The following is a 20,870-nucleotide window of genomic DNA, read 5'->3' as shown; positions in this document are numbered from 1 at the left end:
ACCCGGTTGCGACCTCTGGCGTAAGCCCGTAATAAACTTGGCGTGAGCCCCCTACAACTCACCTGCCTCTGCGTTGTAGTTTGCACCACAACACGTGCTTAAAGTGGCGCACGTGGCACGTGGGCCAAACAGGGTACGCTCTCAGGGACCACTCAGGAGTACACAGAGGCCACCTGAGACACACCCAGGCAACCTGAGACACATACATACTACCCAGGATATAAACCGATGGGAGGCCTTAGTCGTGTATATTACCTACTGTAACATATTGGTTAGAGACATGGATATGGCCCAAGAAAGAGAACAGTGAAAAGTGCTCAAAGAAGTATGGGGAGGAGATTACTTTGAATTAAACTGAGACAGAGGATTAGAGAACATGCATTGATTAAAGATATCAGTTTGTTCAGAAAAGTAAGTGGCCTTGGGTAGGACAGGTGCCAAGAAGGGATGATTGGTCCGTTATCAAGATTAACAATAGGTTGACAGCCAATAGAGCCAACCACGCTTGAAAGGATGTCCTCCGTGGAGATGGAACCATGTAATAAGCTCGTGTGCATGTGCTCGATTGATCATTACATCACAGAACCGATCGAGATGGTGACAGCTCAGGGAGGTCTACATGCAGCAGTGGATTGATCATGGCTGATGATCAACTTTACATTTTTTACAAGGTATGTGACTTTAGAAATAGGGAGAAGCAGATTTTCAATACATCAGTATTTTGCAAGGTTATGCTGTGCCTTCAGTTTCCAAAACAACTATTCCATTAGCTCAGCACAGATGCCACTCAACGATACTGACACCAGAGCCATTATGGGGAAGAAGTGGACAGAAAGTGCAATTACACAGTGCACATAGGCCATGAGAATTAACAATATGTCATGTCAACATGCAGTGATATGTGGTCAGTTAGTCTCGGTGTTAGAAACACTTAAATGGGTCTCTGCAGTTTAACTTGTCTGTATTTCACAGCCGAGTGCATCGTACCCCATTGTGCTAACATTGCTTTTAGGGTTTTAATGTATACAGTGCGTATATATATGATCATCTTGCGGTACTTTCTAAAATCAAAACTTCCGGATGTAATAATAGAAAAGCACGTCCACTGTACCCCTTCATGTAACACCACCCTCTGGATATAAATAATTCTGGACCGTGATATTTATTGGATACCAGTAAACATTCATACCCAAGATGCCTCCAACCCAGCCTTCCCAGCCCACTATGGAATCCTGAATGTTAAATAATCCTATTTAGGATCTTTACTCAAATTTCAAATTGTAAACAATGCCAAAGCCTTTTGGAAACACAAAAATAATGACATTATATGGGCCAGATGACAGCTGATAGACCAAATGGATCTACTATTTATCCCGAATATAAAAACCTACAACCGATGCCCATCACAAATATCACAAGCTCAGAGGTTAGGGATCTGAGCTGGCGCAGCCGTAGATCCTTGGTTCGATTTTAGTTCTCAACCATAGGGAGGAGAGAGCTAAAAAAAAAGTAATTTGGTTCTGCACTTAAATTTGGCTAATATCCCATCTCTGAGAATGAATATCGGTAAAGTCACGTACATAGAAAACTAAAACTGAAAGCAAAAATCCCACGACGTTTCGACCGCAACACAAGCGGTCTTAAACAGGCGGAGAAGACCGCTTGTGTTGCGATCGAAACGTCGTGGGTTTTTTGCTTTCATTTTTGATTTCTAGTTTTCAATCTACGTGACTTTACCGAAAGAACCAAGAATATGAATTCCTGCAGTCACGAAAGTTTTAAGTCAAAAATGTGTATCGGTTTTATTGTCATGAGACCAACATTTATCTCGGTGGCAGAACGGGTGGGCAAGTGCTGCCCCTCCACCATGAGGGGCAGAGTGCCACTTGGGCCGTTCTCTATCAACGAGCTGGGTTGCCCTTCGAGGAATCCGAATAGATGACATGACACTTATAGCACAGTGAGGAACACATTGTGGAGGAGATATATACAAGTGCAAGATCCCAGATAAGTAAATATACTCCAACTCAAACTATGCAAATCCCATGTCAAATAAAATGTGTAATATAAGACAATGCTGCTTAATACTGTAACATTCCTGAAAAGACAGCTACTTTGGTATTGCATGAAAATAATTTAACTAAAATGTTGAGTCTTGTGAAATTCCTTTTACAAAAGGTGGCGTGAATCGTATCGATCGTCCGTGCATGAAAACTTAACATTTCAGCTGTTTTGTCTGAACATGACTTCACACCTTCATTTCTAATTCATATTCCATGACGAATGACAAAGCAAAAACTGAGATACAAGCAGAGGTCGCAAACGGGTTTGTTTCCTTACCCGTACCCGTACCCGGCCGCACCAGGGTCGCAAACGGGTATCCGTACACGTACCCGGCCGGGTACGGGTAGCCGGGAATCAGGTAGGCTATGGGTATCGGGTACCCGATTGCGACCTCTGGATACAAGCAAAGTTATGCAAGCAGCACACCAAAGGACATAACCAAGCTGCGGGCTGAGGGCACTCTGTGCCAGGACCTGGACTTCGACACCCATAGGCTTAGCAGGCGGGCCTGGCGTGTAATTCCAGACCTACAGTAAGCTTCAGCATCCAACTTCCCAGCTGTGGCTAATGCAATGGGATTATTTGGACAGTTTCAGTTATATTGCCCGAATACTCTTGCATTGCATGCCTTATAAACTATGACACCCTTATGAAATGGATACTCTTGATTTCAAACGAATTTCAAACTAAATTATCTGGGATTCTCTAAAGAGCCTGAGAATTGGTTGGTCTTACGTACGTATCATTTGTACAACTATATGACAAATTGGGAAACAGGTGCAATAGAAAAAGAATACCTAAATGTACGGCATATTCTCGACATCAGCAGATACTGGGCACCACCAGTGATGTCACCATTGTGAGTGGTCACGCGTTCATGCGTGCTGTTGGCATGCATTCACACTCAAGTTACGTGCCTGCGAGTACGTGAGCTGGAGTGTGCACAACGTGTAATGAATTAAATGTGCACCCATTTCCTGAAGGAGTCAATATATGTGCATATGCAGGTGGGTGATGCAAATGTGCCACAATGTGGTCCTTTGTGTGTGTAGGTGTACATGCAGAGTTGACTTGAAGTAGCTGATGCCTTGCGCTTTGATTCCCGTCACCCAGAATTAAATTCCTGACAACTCACACACCACCATCAAATAATGGCAGCACTCGTACTTGGCTCTCCAAGTACTCATTTTCGACTGGCACATGTGAGCCAAGCTAGCGCGAGACCCAAACGGCACTCGTGTTTTTTGTACTGGGCTATGTAACGAGTGAAAACCCTTATCCAAACTTTGATATGATGACCTCACAATATATTTGAATGTTGCTCTGGGCTAAGCAGGGGTGGGGCCAATGACACATTCATTGCACACATTTCGGTATATGGCGAGCGTCAGTGCTCGTCATCTACACGTGACATCAGCAGCACGGCTCAGCTTCTGTAGTGGAAAATCAACCTGGCACCTGCACCATGCCAAGCTGGCTTGGCATGGCCCTGGCGCAGATAGGTTGCACAGTGGAGAAGAGCTACTACCCAGGTAGGTTTAACCTGAAGTGCTTACCTGGTGCGGGTGTATAGTCGCCAGACATAAAAAGGCAGCCGATGCCTCTGCTCGCACATCTCGAGCCGAATGGCTCACAGGGCTATACCAAATAAACTGAAACTGAAAACTGAAAAAAAAACCTGCTCTTAGCAATTAATCTCAAGCCTCTGTCGCCCCGTCAGCACCGCGGCTCGGAGACGCGTAAGAGTTCGCCATCGGTCGGCAATCTCACCCACGCTGGGAATGCGTCGACGTGTGCACAGATCACGCGCCTATGGCGTGTACCGCTCCTTGCTCAATAAATGTCGGGATCAGAGGCCCTGACACGCAACAGCAGCCCGCGGGTTGAGCGACGGGGCCGTGCCACGTATCCGTGCCGCTCGCTCGCATTCCGAGTCATTGCAGCTCGGAGCTTCAATGAGGGCCAGCAGCCACGGCTTCCTGTGCTGCATGCCAGAAGTCATGCCGTTTTGTTTACCGTGCTATCAGGTTTGTGAGAGAGGACAGCTGTGCATGCGGACTAAATTAGATCCTGAATCAGCACGGCCAGGCCTGGTTCCCGTAAGTGCCACGAGTGGCCAGAATGTCCTTATTATATTGCAGACTCCATTGGAAATAGAACTAAATTTGTCACCATATTGTTTATTACTGTACTACTATGCCAATAATACGTATAGTATGAAGTGATAACGAAGCACCAAACGACGCTTTTGGTTCGCAGTATTCGAGGTGTGTGTGTTAAGTGCACACTGTTGTTCTATTTTTATATATAATACAGTAATCCGTTTTTTTGTTGATATTTGTACAGTGCTTGACATATATATGGAAGCAGAATAACGAAAACACAAGAGGTCAAACAACCACAGGAGCAAGCAGGGTTTTGGAAATGTTTCTGTATATAGACCACATCCATACCATTCAGCAGAATAATACATTTCAATTACCATCACGCCGAGCCTTTGTAGACTATGAATCAGAGGCGGATCTAGAAACTTCCCAGGGGGTAGGCGGTCCCGAAATAATGAAGTTATTTCAACAGGGCTCTGCATAATAATAAAAAAAACATCTCATTTACTTTCTATTGTAATAATCAATAAAAAATGCAATTTCCGGGGTCTCAAGAAGGGAGGCGCAGAGAGGGGTGCGATCACCCCCATGCTCCCCTCCTTAGATTCCCGAACACTATGAAAAAGCATTCGACTAGCAATTGATGCACTCATCTAAATACCACACATCTATGAGCAATATATATTTCGTGTCTGTACAACTTAATTAATTATCATTGCATTGAATTCCCTTTCTACAGTTGAGAGCCTATTAGCGCTCTCCTCCAAAGGAGACAGTGGTACATATACAGGTAGTCCCCGAGTTACGATGGTCCGACTTACGATATTTCGATCTTACGATGGCGATAGCGATACGACAAAATTGCCATCAACAACCTAACATCATTCAAGTATGCAGACGACGGACAGAATCTTGGCGAGTACAGTACAATATGATACGTTACGATACGTTCAATGCATGTACGATACGTAGCTTTAGCGATTTCATTTTAGGGTTACCACGATATGATACGTTCGATGCATGTTAAAAGTTTTTTATAGCAGATAGGATTGTTTCCTGAAAAAACTTTATATTAAATAGCAGTTCATATAGGTAGGCTAAGAATTTACCTTGTTTTTTCTACTTTACATTTTACTGTGCAATACAGTATTGTAATTAATAAATACATAAAGTATATAGTTTATACAGTACGGTACTGTTAATTGCTCTGTTTTGCTAAATTATCACCATTCTTTAAGACTCCTGGGTAGGCTAGGCCATCTTCGACTTACGATACTTTTGACTTACGATGGGGTCGTCGTAACGCATCTCCATCGTAAGTAGGGGACTACCTGGAAACATATATCATTTCAAATACATCATAGGATTTGGGCTTTGATGCAACAAAAAATGTTCCTCGTGAAAGGTCGGATATTGAACTTTACAAAATATATTAATAGGTAATAGGTGCAGCCCTAGAATCGCTTGGCCACAACACTGCTGGCAGAAGGGCCTCCATTATAGGAGCTCTGGAGGATATTTGGCCTACTCATTTACACTTGCCAGAAGTCTAGGGTGTCTTTCTGTTGAACGTCTTTCGCGCCGTGCGTAGCCAACCAATGCTGATCGGAGGTGTGTTACGAGTACCAACATTTTTACTTCCCCACAACGTGACCTGCCAACACTCGAACTGCTGGGTGCATAGACATAGGGAGATTTAAGAACCTTGTCCTCTGTTTCATCAGCTGTGTCAGGAGATCGAACTGGTGACCTTTGAATTTAAAAAGGCCCAGTTTTCTAACCGTCACACCATGGTGGCACACAAAACATGGTACGCTTTTAAAATTTCCAAACAAAATGATTAGACTTCTGTAGAAATCACACCGTCAACTTCACATTCACTCTCTCAGGGAGGAGCACCCAAATAAATTGGGCCTCCCAGCTAGATATATCTGCGACACATTTTTTGCCACCAATGTGTTGTCACAATCAATTATGTTCCAATGTATATGCACTACTGCAATTAACAACAGCACAATTTATTATTATTCACTTACCTCTTACCATATTAATTTAAAGTGTGATAAAAGTCCAACCAGAAGTGAATGTTGTTTTTCAAAGACACAAACAAAATGTACAAGTGAATAAATTTTTGTTATGGTACAGTTAAGACTTCAATAATGTTGCACATCTAAATGAGAATGTGAGGCTCGAGTACTGGTTGCATGTCCTACATTCCAGGATAAAGCGGCGTACTTACCCAGATGTTGCTTTAAAATATCAGACTCCCACTGAAGAAGAATGTCGAGATGCACACCAAGTACCGTTTTCTGCCAAATCCTCCTTCTGAAAAACACAGCAGAATAACCCGACATTATTTATATATTATGCAGCAGTAAACGCGCAAGTAAAAAAAGCACGTTTTAAGCACCTACGACTTTATCACGGTTGGTTACGTGCTGTGCGAAAGAAGCTCAACATACATACGGTCCAAAAATTAAACCTGCGTAGCACGAATTAACTGCTTAACAGAATTTTAATTCACAAAAAACTGTGAGGGTTAAAAAATGCTAAACCTTGCCCTCGCAATTGTAACAAAAGTCTGGGAAACACATACAGACTGTCTTGGAAGAATTCATAATATGTTGCATGGAGGACTATTTCAAAAATTTCCACTTGGCAGGCGAATTCGTACATTTGACCATCCAAAAATAAAATACTTGAACCATTTGTTTTCATTTCATACATAACCCCAGTACTGTGGTGGCATCAACAATATATAAAAAACTAAAATATGGATTATCTTTACAGCTAGTCATAGTACAAGCCTGTGATGATAAAAACAAAGTATGTACCTGAATTATATTATATTAATCTTATATTATTCATATTAATGTAAAGGGAAAAAAACAGATGCAAATAATATTTAGAATATGGTAGGCAATAGACACACAAAGTGATCATGCAGTAAATAACACTGCATTAAATATCAAAACGCTCTCAACATGCTCCTGCGGAAACTTTTATTTACTGGAAAGTGTCGTGAAAAATAAACGCCTCTTCTCGCGCTTTCGCCTCCACCGCCACACCACCACGCCGTGAAGCCCAGAGGGTGGGAGACTGGCCATGCGAACTCGTCAGGTGAGTGACAGCCAACACACGGCACACGCTCCACAACTCGCTAAACTCCAAACGCCGAGTCTTCTGTGCCGGCAACTTATGCGGAAGGAATGGGGCAGAGCTCTTAGCAAAAGTAGAGTCTCACATGTGTGTATGTCTGTGTGTGCGTCTGTGTGTGTATAATAATATGACTGTGCAATTATTTGTTTTCCAGAGCCACAAAAGCTCCATTCTGGAAGCCCATTGGAATTGTTGCATTCATCTGAGAGTGATGACGCTGGCTGGACAAAACACGCTGGCTTGACAATGCAGCACAATATGTGGCAGCTGATCAACGTAAACAAGCCAGCAGCCAGCACAGAATACCTGCCTTGTTTCAATTCAAGGGACTGCTATGTTGGCAAAAAATGTCACCTGTTTGTGGAGTAACTGCATTTGCAGTTGGCATGTTAAGGGGCAATTAGTGCATGCTGCGTGACATTTCTTTCATACTGGTAGGAACCTCCTGGTTACACCAGCCCACAGGGGATTATTGTGTCCGTCCGTCGTGCAGGGAGGGGCTGGGTGGGGAGGGGAGGGTGGGGAGGGGCTAGGTGGGGAGGGGTGGGGTTGGGTGGGGAGGGGCTGGTCACCCCGTGGTGCCCTTATAAAACTCAACGTTTAACCTACTCATGCCGGCTTGTGCCCGCCCTCACAGTCGGGCATATTTGCAGAATACACCACGCCGCCGTTGACCCTGGCCATTGACCGAGCAACCCAACGTTCGTACCAGCTCCCTCCGTTGGAATGTGTTAAATTGGTGCAGGGCACATTCATTTTTTTAATACATCACTGAACATCATCTCAATTATAGTCAGTGGTAGATAAAGCACATTTCTGTACTAGCATTGCTGGAAATGGTTTTAAATCACACAAAATCATAACGTACCATTAAAGAGCTTGGCAAAAAAACTTCTCCGTCACTACTTGTAAATGGTTAAATACATAACAGCGATGTTTGTAAGAGTGGCAGTGGAGGGACAGTACTAGATGGACTTCTCACACCGAAAGGCAAGGAGGTCGTAAATCATTCATGATTTCGGTTAACATGTGATCCCTATATGACACCAGTCATTTTCATACAGTAAATTGCTTATTCATTGGGTCTTTCAGTAAAGTCACGTAGAAAGAAAAAAAAATAACAAAAAAACTAAGACGTTTCGATCGCAACACAAGCAATCGTCATCCTGATCGCACCGTTTTGTGATCGAAACGTCGTAGTTTTTGTTAATTTATTTTTGTTCTACGTGACTTTACCGAAAAACCTAAAGAATATGAATTCCTGGAGTCACTGAAGCTTTAAGTCAAGAGTAAATTGCTTTAAACAGAATCTATTCTCATTTTTTGTAAATGGTTGGCACACTGGACTTGGGTCGTCGGTTTGACTTCCCGATGCGGCAGATGAATCAATAGGCAAGTTTCTTAAATCCTGGCAGTACGAATGGGTAATAATCGATGTCAATGGATTAATGTATGCATTGTTACCACCTCTATTTGGTTAGTCGAAACACAACAGAAGTGCTTCCTTAAACTACGTAAGTCAAGATCCCGTTTAGATTCGATTTAAACGTGTGCCGCCGTTTAATACGATACTCGGACTTTTGTTTTGGACACGGACCCTCCCAAGTGCCTGTAAATCATCTTTGTGGGTTGCTGCCTCCCAGTGAGAGGAAAGCCTTTGGAATGTGCCTACAGTCAATTAATGCAGTTTATTTCGGTGGGAACACCACGGACACCCCATTGCCACAGAAACACATAAACCCCAAGCTGAACACATGGTGTTTAAAAACATTAATTTATAAAGGCAAAATATTATGAAACGCCATGTGTGTGGCATAAGCCCGTCATTTATTTCAACTGCATGAATATATTACGATGCTACGTGGCCCAGGACCTGTTCAGACATCACTTGCCACTTGATGTTAGTCATGGTCGGGTGTCCAGGTTCATAGCGCATGACGCTATTATTTTTACTCAGTTCATACGGAATAACAATTGAGAAATATATCCAATGTTATGAGGGTTAGTTTACAGTAAAAGAAACATTTTAGGAACAGCAGGACAATATTTAATAAGAGGGGTTCATCGAACTAACCAAAAAGAAAAACGATGTTGGAACGACGGTAGTTGAAATCCTATACATCAGCTTGGTTGAAAATACAGTAGTTAAACGGTTGTAATGATCGCTTGCTTATTTTGAAAGAAGCAAACAGTATGGCTCTTGTAAACACGAAGCAAACAAAATAAACATTTAGCCCAACATTAAGTAAGAAAACATGCGATGGGCTTCCTTGTGCAGCATACACAGCTGGCAGGAGTAGCCCAGATAAGTGTAAACACCCTTCGCTAAATTTGGTACATAATGGCTATCGATAATTGTTATTTACAGACAGACATTCAGTCCCGGACAAAACCACTGGAACGGCAAACACCCGGGTGCCAGGGTCACTATGGGGAAACAAAAGAGGGCCTCAAAACAAGTCACAAACAGATACGTGAGCTTTATTGAAATACCATGAGTCAGTCTTGAGCCCTAAAAACAAGTACCGGTAACATCATGGGACCTCCTTTGCCAGTACCAAAATATACTAATAGGGTTTTTCCACCTTGCAAAAGGTGTCAGTTGTGTTGCCAGAAAAAAGGGGAAAACCCCTATTAGTAAGTACCGGTAAATGCCACCGAGACAGCTATAACCTTGTACCTTATGACGAAGACGACAGGAGAATATCACTGTGGTTTTTAGCACTTGTGACTAAACCAAGAAGTTCCGTGGAAGTGATTTCACTATCCGACTAAAAAAAACCATAGTTTATTCGAGTTTTCAATAAAAATTCTGGACCCAACATACCCAGCATGATGTGTTTGGGATACACGCTTTAGGCTCTTGAGTGACCTTTACAAGAAGTGCAACATCTTATTAAACTAAGGTATCAATGTCAACCTTCTGTGAACGAATGTAACTTGTTGCTTTGTGCCGATCTTCCATCTGATCACGGGAACAGTGAATATTTTAGGGCTGCATCCTCAACAAAAACAATTTTTTTTATTTTTTTATTTTACCAGGTAAGGCCCACTGATCTATACAGCTCTTTTTCATAAGTGATCTGGCCACAACAAAGTGGCTTATCACGTGGAAATTTAAAGCACCCAAATAATCTAATAGTTTAATACTCTCCCAGGTATTGTTGGCCATGAGTAGGCACACATTTAAATTACGTACGTATATGTTGAACTTCTTTCGCACCGTATGTAGCCAACCATGCTAATACATGCACACGAAGGGGTGGGTGGAAACGGTGCGAGCATCTTGTGTATACATATACTCAGTATGGAAGTGTAAGAGCAAACAGGGACAGCTCTGTGAATGGAAAGAACTGAAATAAAACGTTTAAAAAATCCCAAAGAGTCATGCAATTGTACTCTTAATCCAAAATGAATGGCTCTTACTCCAAGCATCCGCCTTTGCGTGTGAGGCTACCAGAAATGTCCCAGCATGCTCTGACGACAACCACAGCATACGACTGCCACTGGATAAAATGTCAACATGGGCTCTTAAATGTAGGCACAGTGTCAAATATATTGCCAGTACTTACACGTGTTGTGATGTATAGTAAATATGCGTGTTGTATGACCGGTACTTACACGTGTTGTGATGTATAGTAAATATGCTTGTTGTATGACCGGTATATCTATATATATAAAATCGTTCATGTCTGTCTGTCTGTGTGTGTGTGTGTGGACTTTGGCCCATACGCACTTTCATTGGACGGCGGTTGCCCCTGGCAACGGCTAGCCACGCCTTCGCCGCTTTCATTGGACCTGGCAACGGCTAGCCACGCCTTCGCCAAGGGCTGCAGTTTCATTGGACGGCAGTTGCCCCTGCCAACGGCTAGCCACGCCTTCGCCACTTTCATAAGCTCCGTATTTAATTAAATAATAGCCATTACACAGTATTGTTGGAGCGCTAGGGGGGGGGGGGGGGGAAGGAACGCCACCCGTACCCTGCCTCTTCCAAGCAGACAATTTTAGGCGAGGCCGCAGGCTTTGCACGCTACTAGGCCTCGACACCCACCACGCCACTCTGAGGTAAATTCATCAAAGTTTTTCCTACTCTTCACTACACCCCCACCACAATGTGTGCTATTAATATTACTTTTAAACCCAACGCGCCAACAATCGATTACTTTAATGTTCACTGTACAAATACTCATTAAGCTGGGTGAGCGTACTGCCAGTCTATCATGTACACTGTAGCCTGCTTATTAAGCTCGGTGAGCGTACTGCCACTCTATCATGTACACTCTAGCCTGCTTATGAAGCTGAGTGCGTGTACTGGCAGTCTATAATGTGGACTCTTGCCTGGTTATTATAATCGATTCTTTATATGTTCTTTGTACAAACAGTCATTAAGCTGCTTGAGCGACCCCAGTTCGATTCCAACTCACGCCCACCACCGCTGACGATTATTTGAAACGGACCTGGCCCTCCCCTAGGTCCACTCAGCCTCAAAAGCGTAACTGCTGTCGTGTGTGAACATCGTCACTGGGGAGACAAAGGCGGCGGGGCATCGTGGATCCAAGTCCCGGGCGAAGCCGGGTCATGTGTATGTGTGTTTGTGTTTATGTGTATGTCTGTGTGTCTCTATGTATGTGTGTATGTATGTGTGTGTCTATGTATGTGTGTGTCTATGTATGTGTGTGTATGTGTGTGTATGTATGTGTGTTATGTGTCTGTCTGTGTCTGCATGTATGTGTGTGTGTATTGTGTATGTGTTTGTGTGCATGTATGTGTGTGTTTGTGTGTATGTGTATGTCTGTGTGTATGTGTTTGTGTGTATGTGTGTGTATGTATGTGTGTGTATGTGTTTGTATGTGTTTGTGTGTTTACGCTCGCATTACACAAATGTGTTGCTGGTCTAAGGCGTTCCTCGCACAGCATTGCCGCTTTATTATTTCAGTCGTTTACTGCCTTACGCACCCTGAAAGTCGTGTGTGTCTGCAGCAAGCGCGTGTATGTGTACCTATGGACGCGCGCGCGTGTGTTGTGTAGGGGGAACGGTAGTGTAGTGCTTAGCGTGCTGTCTGTGTCTGTGTGTGTGTGTGTCTGTCTGTGTCTGTCTGTGTGTGGCTGCGTGTGTCTGTGTGTGTGTCTGTGTGTGTGCGTGTGTGGTGTGTGGGGAGCGGTAGTGTAGTGCTTAGCGTGCTGTCTGTGTGTGTGTGTGTCTGTCTGTGTCTGTCTGTGTGTGTCTGCGTGTGTCTGTGTGTGTGTCTGTGCGTGTGTGGTGTGTGAGGAGCGGTGGGTGTAGTGCTTAACGCTACGCTGCGCTACCAACCCGGCAAACCCAGTTCCATTCCCGCTCACGGCCACCACCGGTGACGATTATTTGAACCTCCCCTAGGTCCACTCAGCCTCAAACGAGTAACTGGTGTGGCGTATTAACATCGGCACTTGGGAGACAAAGGCGGCTGGGCGTGGTAGATCCAAGTCCCGGGCCAAGCCGGGTCATGTGTATGTGTTTATGTGTATGTCTGTGTGTCTGTATGCATGTGTGTTTGTATGTGTGTGTATGTGTTTGTGTGTATGTCTGTGTGTGTATGTATGTCGGTTTTGCCGCCGTGGTGGATCCAAGTCCCGGGCGAAGCCGGGTCATGTGTATGTGTGTATGTGTTTATGTGTATGTCTGTGTGTCTGTATGCATGTGTGTATGTATGTGTGTGCATGTGTTTGTGTGTATGTATGTGTGTGTGTATGTATGTGGGTTTATTTGTATGTGTTTATGTGTATGTCTGCGTGCCTGTATGTATGTGTGTATGTACGTCTGTGGATGTGTTCGTGTGTATGTATGTGTGTGTCTATGTATGTGTGTGTATGTGTTTCTGTGTTTGTATGTGTGTGTATGTATGTGTGTTATGTGTCTGTCTGTGTGTCTGCATGTATGTGTGTGTGTATTGTGGATGTGTTTGTGTGTGTTTGTGTGTTTACGCTCGCATTACACAAATGTATAATGCGGGTCTAAGGCGTTCCTTACACAGCATTGCCGCTTTATTATTTCTGTCGTTTACTGCCGTATGCACCCTGAAAGTCGTGTGTGTCTGCAGCAAGCGCGTGTATGTGTACCTATGGACGCGCGCGCGTGTGTTGTGTAGGGGGAACGGTAGTGTAGTGCTTAGCGTGCTGCCTGTGTGTGTGTGTCTGTGTGTGTGTGTCTGTGTGTGTGTCTGTGTGTGTGTCTGTGTGTGTGCGTGTGTGGTGTGTGGGGAGCGGTAGTGTAGTGGTTAGCGTGCTGTCTGTGTGTGTGTTTCTGTCTGTGTGTGTCTGCGTGTGTCTGTGTGTGTGTCTGTGTGTGTGTCTGTGCGTGTGTGGTGTGTGAGGAGCGGTGGGTGTAGTGCTTAACGCTACGCTGCGCTACCAACCCGGCAAACCCAGTTCGATTCCCGCTCACGGCCACCACCGGTGACGATTATTTGAACCTCCCCTAGGTCGACTCTGCCTCAAACGAGTAACTTAACTACTGTAGCGTATTAACATCGCCACTGGGGAGACAAAGGCGGCCGGCCGTGGTAGATACAAGTCCCGGGCGAAGCCGGGTAGTACAGCTAGTCCTAAAGTAGTGGAGGCCAACCCAGGGCTCAAGAGCCAAATGTGGCTCCTAGGCAGGTCAAGTGCGGCTCAGGAAATATGCATTTTTTCTACTTTGAAACATAACTCGATTCAAAACAGGAAAAACAGGGACCCTTCTGCAGGCTTTAACATATTCAAAAAATCCACAGCCAACGAACACAAGCGAGTCAGTCACATGACCAACCGACGTTACCCACTCAGTCGGGTGCGTCTTGTGGCTTTCTCGGTCCCATGAAATATTTCAGCTTGTGGCAGGAAGGGTCAGTAAGTTTGGCCACCAGTGGTAATTAGTAACAAGGCATTAACATAAGGTCGGGGCGAGATTTTTAACCCTTGTTCTCAAACATTTACTACCTCGCACGTGCTGTATTAAATAATAAAAATCCGAATCACATTTTTTGGGAAACACCCTCCAAATTCCAGAATGAATAGTTTCAAAACGGACATCTTTTAATTCACTTGTTGCAAAATATGCAACTGCACGTTGCTCTGTTATTATAGACTCTGGCTGTTTACGCAGCAAATTCTTTCCAGTCGTTCCGCTGTTCGAAGCAGTTCCAGTGGTGAGCAGGTCACATGGCTGGCAAGCACATATCACCCAAATATGGCCAGGGTAAGTCCATGCCCAGTGGGGGAGGGAATTATAGAATCGTTTACAGCAGCTGAGCACACATCCTAAACAGCAAACATTTAGTTGACACTTACATTATCCATAATTAGTGAACAAAAAAACTGTTAATAGTGAGCCGTGCTTAACTTCAAAAACTGAGGTAATGACCTCATGGGCGTTGACACCCAATGTCAGGGATGTACAACGCTGTATCATCACGCTCTGTCCACACACACGCAGACGCAAAATAAACACATCAGCAATCGACCATGAAAAACAACATGGTATATCCCTGTGACAGTGCAATTAAATGGTGAAGCAAATGTCCAGGCATACTGCCAGCCATGTCCGACACCAACGTGAAGGATGAGAAAATCCAGCCAGATGATTCTCTGGTCTGCCTGGTCGTGATAATTTATCATTGTGCCGAAAATCGGTGGGTCGAATGCTCACAAGCGAAATAACGGGGTGCACACATGTGAACGAACTCATGCTATGGCTTGGAACAAACTTGCAAACAAATAGCAAATATTCAAAACGTAAAGTGTTTGATACATTACAACTATATGTGTAGTCGCGCTTTCAATTGCCTTTACAAATAATAAAATATAGCATTTCCATACGTATATTCATTTCATGGCCTCTTTTCTATATCACCACTACTCATCTGAAAATGGCTGCGTTTGTTTTCCTGAGTTTGTTACAAACAAAATGAGTTATGAGGCAAAGAGGGCAACCATAGCTTATCAACCACCGCATCACAAGAACCCAAGTACAGGAAAAATATTCAACCCATCGCACACCAATGAATAACAGACCTGTACTTAAATCAACTGCATTGGTACAATGGTGGTACTACTTTCCTCCATCGTTTATTTGGGTTTACAGCTTTATTGTTATTGACATTTCGGAGAAATTTAATATTTAATGTAAACATAAGCATCCACGATCGAAGATAATAAATTGTGTAGGCCTTTCAAACACTACAAATGGGTGCTGTGCTCAACGTACGTGGCACATATACCTGGGGGGGGGGGAGCGGTGGTGCAGTGGTTAATGTACTGTGTAATGAGCAGCTGACATGAGTTGAATTTCTGGTCCTGACCAACAGCAGTGCCAAGTGATATCTGAAACAGTCGTGGGATGTACCCTCGTTCCTCCAACCCTCCCCCATCTCAACCTCTACACCAGCTCACACTGGCCGGTATGGTGAAGTATGATATAAAAAAACAACCTTCTGTATCAGACATTGAATTTTAGTTTAGCCAGTTTCTCAGCTACTTTACAGGAACAAAAACATAAATGTTAGAGAGAATGAGGACATGGTCCTAAAATAATATTGCACAACAAATTAGGTATTTAATGGTCCTAAACGAAACACACACGAATACAAAAAAGTGCTATGATATGTGAGCAAGAGGTACAGAAAAGGTTAGGTTCAGGTGCAAGTATTCTCTGCATTGTTGTTATCACGCTCTGAGTTGTTGTATCGCTCTGACCCGCCTTTACTGGACGTCTGTGAAAAAGAGATTTATATATATCCGATTGAATTCCTCCACTAAAAATAAATATTATGATTCTGTATTTTGGTTTAATAGGAAAATAAAGAATGGGGAGTGAATGGAGGGAACCAAGCTGCAGATTAATTGCAAGGATGTTCCAGAAACATAGAGCAGCAAAAAAAAACTTTACCAAACAAAGTTTTAGCAAATTAAATTTTTTGTAGGAATAAGGAGGCACTTCTGAGGCGATGGGAGGGAGTTAGAGGAACTAACTGGTCCTTTAGGCAATCGCTGGATTTGTTTAAGAGGAAATTGCATGGGGAGGCCTTTGTCCAGCAGGGCATAGACTGCGGACTGTGAATTATTATGCTGATTACTAAAAAGTTGCCTGGTTTACAATTGACTAAAACCTTAGTCTCTTGAAAATAGGCTCCGAAGTAACAAACACACACTCAGTTTGGTGTTTTAACATCGTAACACCTGTTTTTTTATAACATCTTAGCACCTGTTTTGTTGCCAGAAAAAAGGGGAAAACCTATTCTCATACATGCGAAAATGCGTCGCTGAATAGGTCAACCAAAACCATATAGCACAAACCAAGGGCATGTTTATAGAGGGCATCTTACAATGTTTGGTTAGCGTTTAAATAGGTAATGCACTTGTAAATGTTAGTGTATTACTGTGTAAGGTTTTATTAGTTACAATCCAAAACTGGAAATGGTGGAGTGTTTTTTCAGCTTCCCACTGGAATGCCAGTATTTGTTGCAAGATTGGGGTCCTTGTGAAACCGACTTTTGCCAAAGGTCAAAACCAACTTAATTACTTTTCAGAAATTCCCATTATGGATAATTCATCCCCTTAAGATATGTGATAACATCTTCTGCACAGTAGCACATTTTTTTTGTTCCACAAACCGAAGTTTTACAGTGTTGAAATTGTCAGGATGAGGGTTGGGTTTTCACGACCAGGTTATATGTATCTAGGTATGTTGAACTTCTTTTACACCGTACGTAGCCAACTGTGCCATTCGGAAGTGTGGGAGAAGGAGAATGTCTCATGAAGGAGCTTTAAAAAAATGGGGCATATCACGGGCAGGAAGAAGAATATCTCACAATACCAGAAGCGGGGATAACTACACGCAAATGGATTGTCTTGATTGGAGTATTATTACACAACTGACAAAAAACTGGTACTATTAATGTCCCGGGAAAGACTTACATATTTTCCAGGATAGCAGCTACATTGAAAGTAGATGATTCTAGGTAAACCATAAAAGGTTGGGAAACTTTAAGCTGGGTCTACATCGCAACATTTCAATCTCAAGACCAATGTGCACAAAGTGCCTCGGATTAAAACTTCCATCTTTTTTTGACCATCATTCATTGCGGCGATGTCATAAATACAGATGCTCATAATACTGTGCAACAGTAGATTGCATGTTTTCCATTTAGCTTTGGGCTTTATTTTAGGTGAGAATTATGTTTTGCCTCATGCTTTGATGGTTATAATAGGACTGGCTACTGGTTATAATACGACTGGAATAATGCAACAATTCATCTAACAATATTGATTCGATCAATATATATTCTTCTTCGTATGCACATCTAAGCATGTGTTTAAGAATCTATTATTTCGATGCTTGCACTGGACGTATTGAGTTCATGTCACCGCTCCAGCCACCAGAAGTACTATTCAACACAAATGTAAAACTATTGTATTCCTGAATAGTAATGACCCTGAATTGCAACAATTCATCTCATCGATTGAGGGTTAAATATTCTACCCCCACTGAACACCTTCCGTTATAAATGTGGAGATGAATGCACTGTTTGGAGTTTTTTTTCCTCAAAGAATTCGAAAAGTAGTTCTCACTAAGTCCACGTAGTTTATTATTTCAATCTTGAAATCCGCATAAAGTAATTTAAGATGTGCCTCAACATTCCTATGCGATGTCCCAGGGGTAAAATTAACATTTGTCAAATTGCATTGAGACCCAGTTATCCCTTGAAATAGACACGTTAGTCTCAATGGACTCTCACCTGCATTAAATAAAGTTTACGATTTATTGAAGCTAATGGCAGAAAAAGGCAAAGTTTAAATGGAAAAATGTCTTCACATTGGTCAAACTACCCAAAATGATTGCGCATCTTACAAATAATATACCAGTGGCAAAGAACCATGATGCTATTATCAAATTAGATCAATCATACTTCTAACTTAAAAAATAAACAGTAAAAAATAATTCATACGCATGGATTATTTTATGCTGCCCAACATGGCAACTCAACTTTATCAAGTATTTTTTAACATTAGATCATATTTCTGAGCGTTATTGTTCATCCTCATTTCGCACAAAAGAGACAGACCGTCAGCTTAAACTATTTTGACCTTGGTTGGAAAGCGTTTAAACAGAAATGAGATAAGAAAATGATTGCGGTAGCTGTGTTTGACCTTCATCAGCCATGAGATGTTTTTTTTTAACCCAACGTGATGCACTCAATGAATACAGGAAGCTCATTGTTCTTCTAACAATACCGGCAAGACCTGCGGGGAGTTGCTGCCCTGCTGACCCAGAAACACATGCGATGTCTGTCAATAAGTAGCCAGCTGCAATCACCGGTGTGGGACTTGGCTCTGGCCCTGTGCTGCAATTATTACATTCCAAAACACGTGTGAGGTACACTCTCCGAAAATGTCAATTCAACGCCTGTGTACTGGACAGAGGAGACTGTGTAGTTATATTCTTCTTCTTTTTTCAGTAAAGCGTTTTGCAGAAAAAAGTTACAACAAATATTTTGGAACGGCAACAAATGTTAAAAATGAGCCATTCAACAACGCCTTTGGTTGATAGTAAACTAGATACATTTGCATCATGAGGCCTCCTTGCAAAAGGTTTAAGTTTTGTCGCCAGAAAAAAGGGGGAAAACCCTATTAGTATATTTTGGTACTGGCAAAGGAGGCCTCATGATATAGATGCTTACCCCAGCCCTCATTACTCTGATAGTGCGTTGTCTTTTAACTGTGCGCCTTTTGGCGTCCTCTGGCCGAACACCGTATGAGACTAGGCTCTCAGGAAAGCTGTCTCTGGTGTGGACCAATCAGTTTCAAGGACAATGCATACATTATCAGAGTGTTGTTGTTTTTTGCATTCTGACTGCAAGTATTGTGGTTAATGTAAACATGATTCCTTTCAAAAGGTTTCAGTTTTGTCGCCAGAAAAAAGGGGGGAACCCCTATTATTAGATACATTTGCTTTGGTGCTGCTGTTCAATGGTCTTGAAAGGGAACAGTTAAATGTGTTTTGTTGTTCTGTTCCCAAGTTGTAGTTTTATTCAGAAACGCTTTAGAAAAGTTAAAACAACATGTTGAGTCTCCTGCAATGTGCATTAATTGGCCCTACGATGTTACCACGGTGGCGTGTGACACTGCTGTGCAAAACGTCACAGTCATGCTGGATGGCTCTCCGTTGTGTTCTGGGGTTTGGTACCCCCGCGTGTTTCCCAGCGTGACGTCTGACGTTTCGATCCACGTACCGTTGCTGCTCCAGGAATCGATTCGTTTCCCGAAGAAGCTTCCCAGCACGTGACACAACCCAGTGCCATGGTGACATCGGAGTGCTGTGGTGTGTTTGGTCAGACCTAAATGTGTGTTAAAGCCCCTTTAAAGCCCCTTGTGGCAGATGTAAATCTAGGGGCCTATATTTTGAATGAGGTATGGAAAGAGGATAGTGCTGGAGCTAACCTTTGTGGGCAAATGAATAGATTAAGCAACACAGTCCTCAAGAAGTTACCTATGATTAGCTTTATGAAGCATTTAAAAAGCTGTTATTTTCATTTTTGGACTCTGCTAATGTGTCTATCATCTGCTTGCAGCAGGCTATGTGAAAATATGGCCATAGTCTCTCATGGGTAATAGATACGTGATATTTCCTGCAAATGATGAGTCATGTTTTACATTTACACAACCAAATAGCATAAAATACAGCACCTCAAATATGACCTACTCCCTAAGCGGCTACATCCATTCTTACAATGCGACTTAGAGCTTCACCGATCTAACAAAATTAAAACATTACTTCCTCGTAATTAAAATATTTTATTCAAGTTAAAGATGCAATCGACGGTAATAAGATATATGACCGAATGATTTAACAAATCGCTTTCAAGCATAGTCAAATGAATTTGAAATATTTACGTACCCTATGCATTATTACAGAGTGAAGCCATTGAGCAGGGGCGAGTGCAGTGACCTTGGTTCAATAAACTGGCCACCGCTAACATCGGTGGCGAGTGATATTTGAACCGGTCCTGAACTCCCCACCAAACCGACCTACGCGCTTGTCAGAATGGTGACAAACGATCAAACAACACTAAAGATGACAAGGTGTGGAGAGGCCGTCATCCCACACGGGATTGACAAACGGCTGTTAAGTATTTTATTTAAAAACAAAAATGACAATACAACACTCTATATGATAACGTACTTTCAAATGTGTTTCTGAGATTAAAAAAAGATATATATCCATGGGAAACATGCTTAAATGTTGTGACATATCTCCGCGCGTGTACCCCCGTGTTCGAAAGCTCCGATGTCACCAACTCGACTGTGGTTTCCAATCAGTGGAGATGTTGCCGTCCAGTAATCTCCTTGTGGTGTGTGTGAATGCCTCATTAGAGGCAGAGATCCCAATCACTTCTCCCCCTGGACCTTTGAGCCTCTTCCCCTCGGCTGCTCTCAAAAAAGGGGAGGCCGCACACAGGCAGGCATCGCCGGTGTCCCGTTTCATCCCCACAAGCGCCACTGGCCCGCGTGCGCACTTTAGACGAACGC

At 42.9% G+C, this 20,870-nt stretch overlaps 1 protein-coding gene across 33 annotated transcripts in view; it reads right to left on the bottom strand.

The window, feature by feature from the left end:
• Window positions 1–20,870, bottom strand: part of SORBS1 (sorbin and SH3 domain containing 1) — a 137,664-nt gene that overhangs the window by 97,569 nt on the left and 19,225 nt on the right. For all 33 annotated transcript variants that reach the window (XM_061565168.1, XM_061565164.1, XM_061565184.1 and 30 more), the window contains exon 2: window positions 6,409–6,494. The gene's annotated coding sequence lies outside the window, so the exon portion shown is untranslated. The remainder of the gene's footprint in view (window positions 1–6,408; window positions 6,495–20,870) is intronic.

Source organism: Lethenteron reissneri, chromosome 34 (assembly GCF_015708825.2).
Source record: "Lethenteron reissneri isolate LAM-NWPU_2019-01 chromosome 34, ASM1570882v1, whole genome shotgun sequence".
NCBI classification, from domain to species: Eukaryota; Metazoa; Chordata; class Hyperoartia; order Petromyzontiformes; family Petromyzontidae; genus Lethenteron; species Lethenteron reissneri.
The sequence above is the reverse complement of the archived record's forward strand: the minus strand, read 5'-3'. Positions and strand labels throughout refer to the sequence as shown.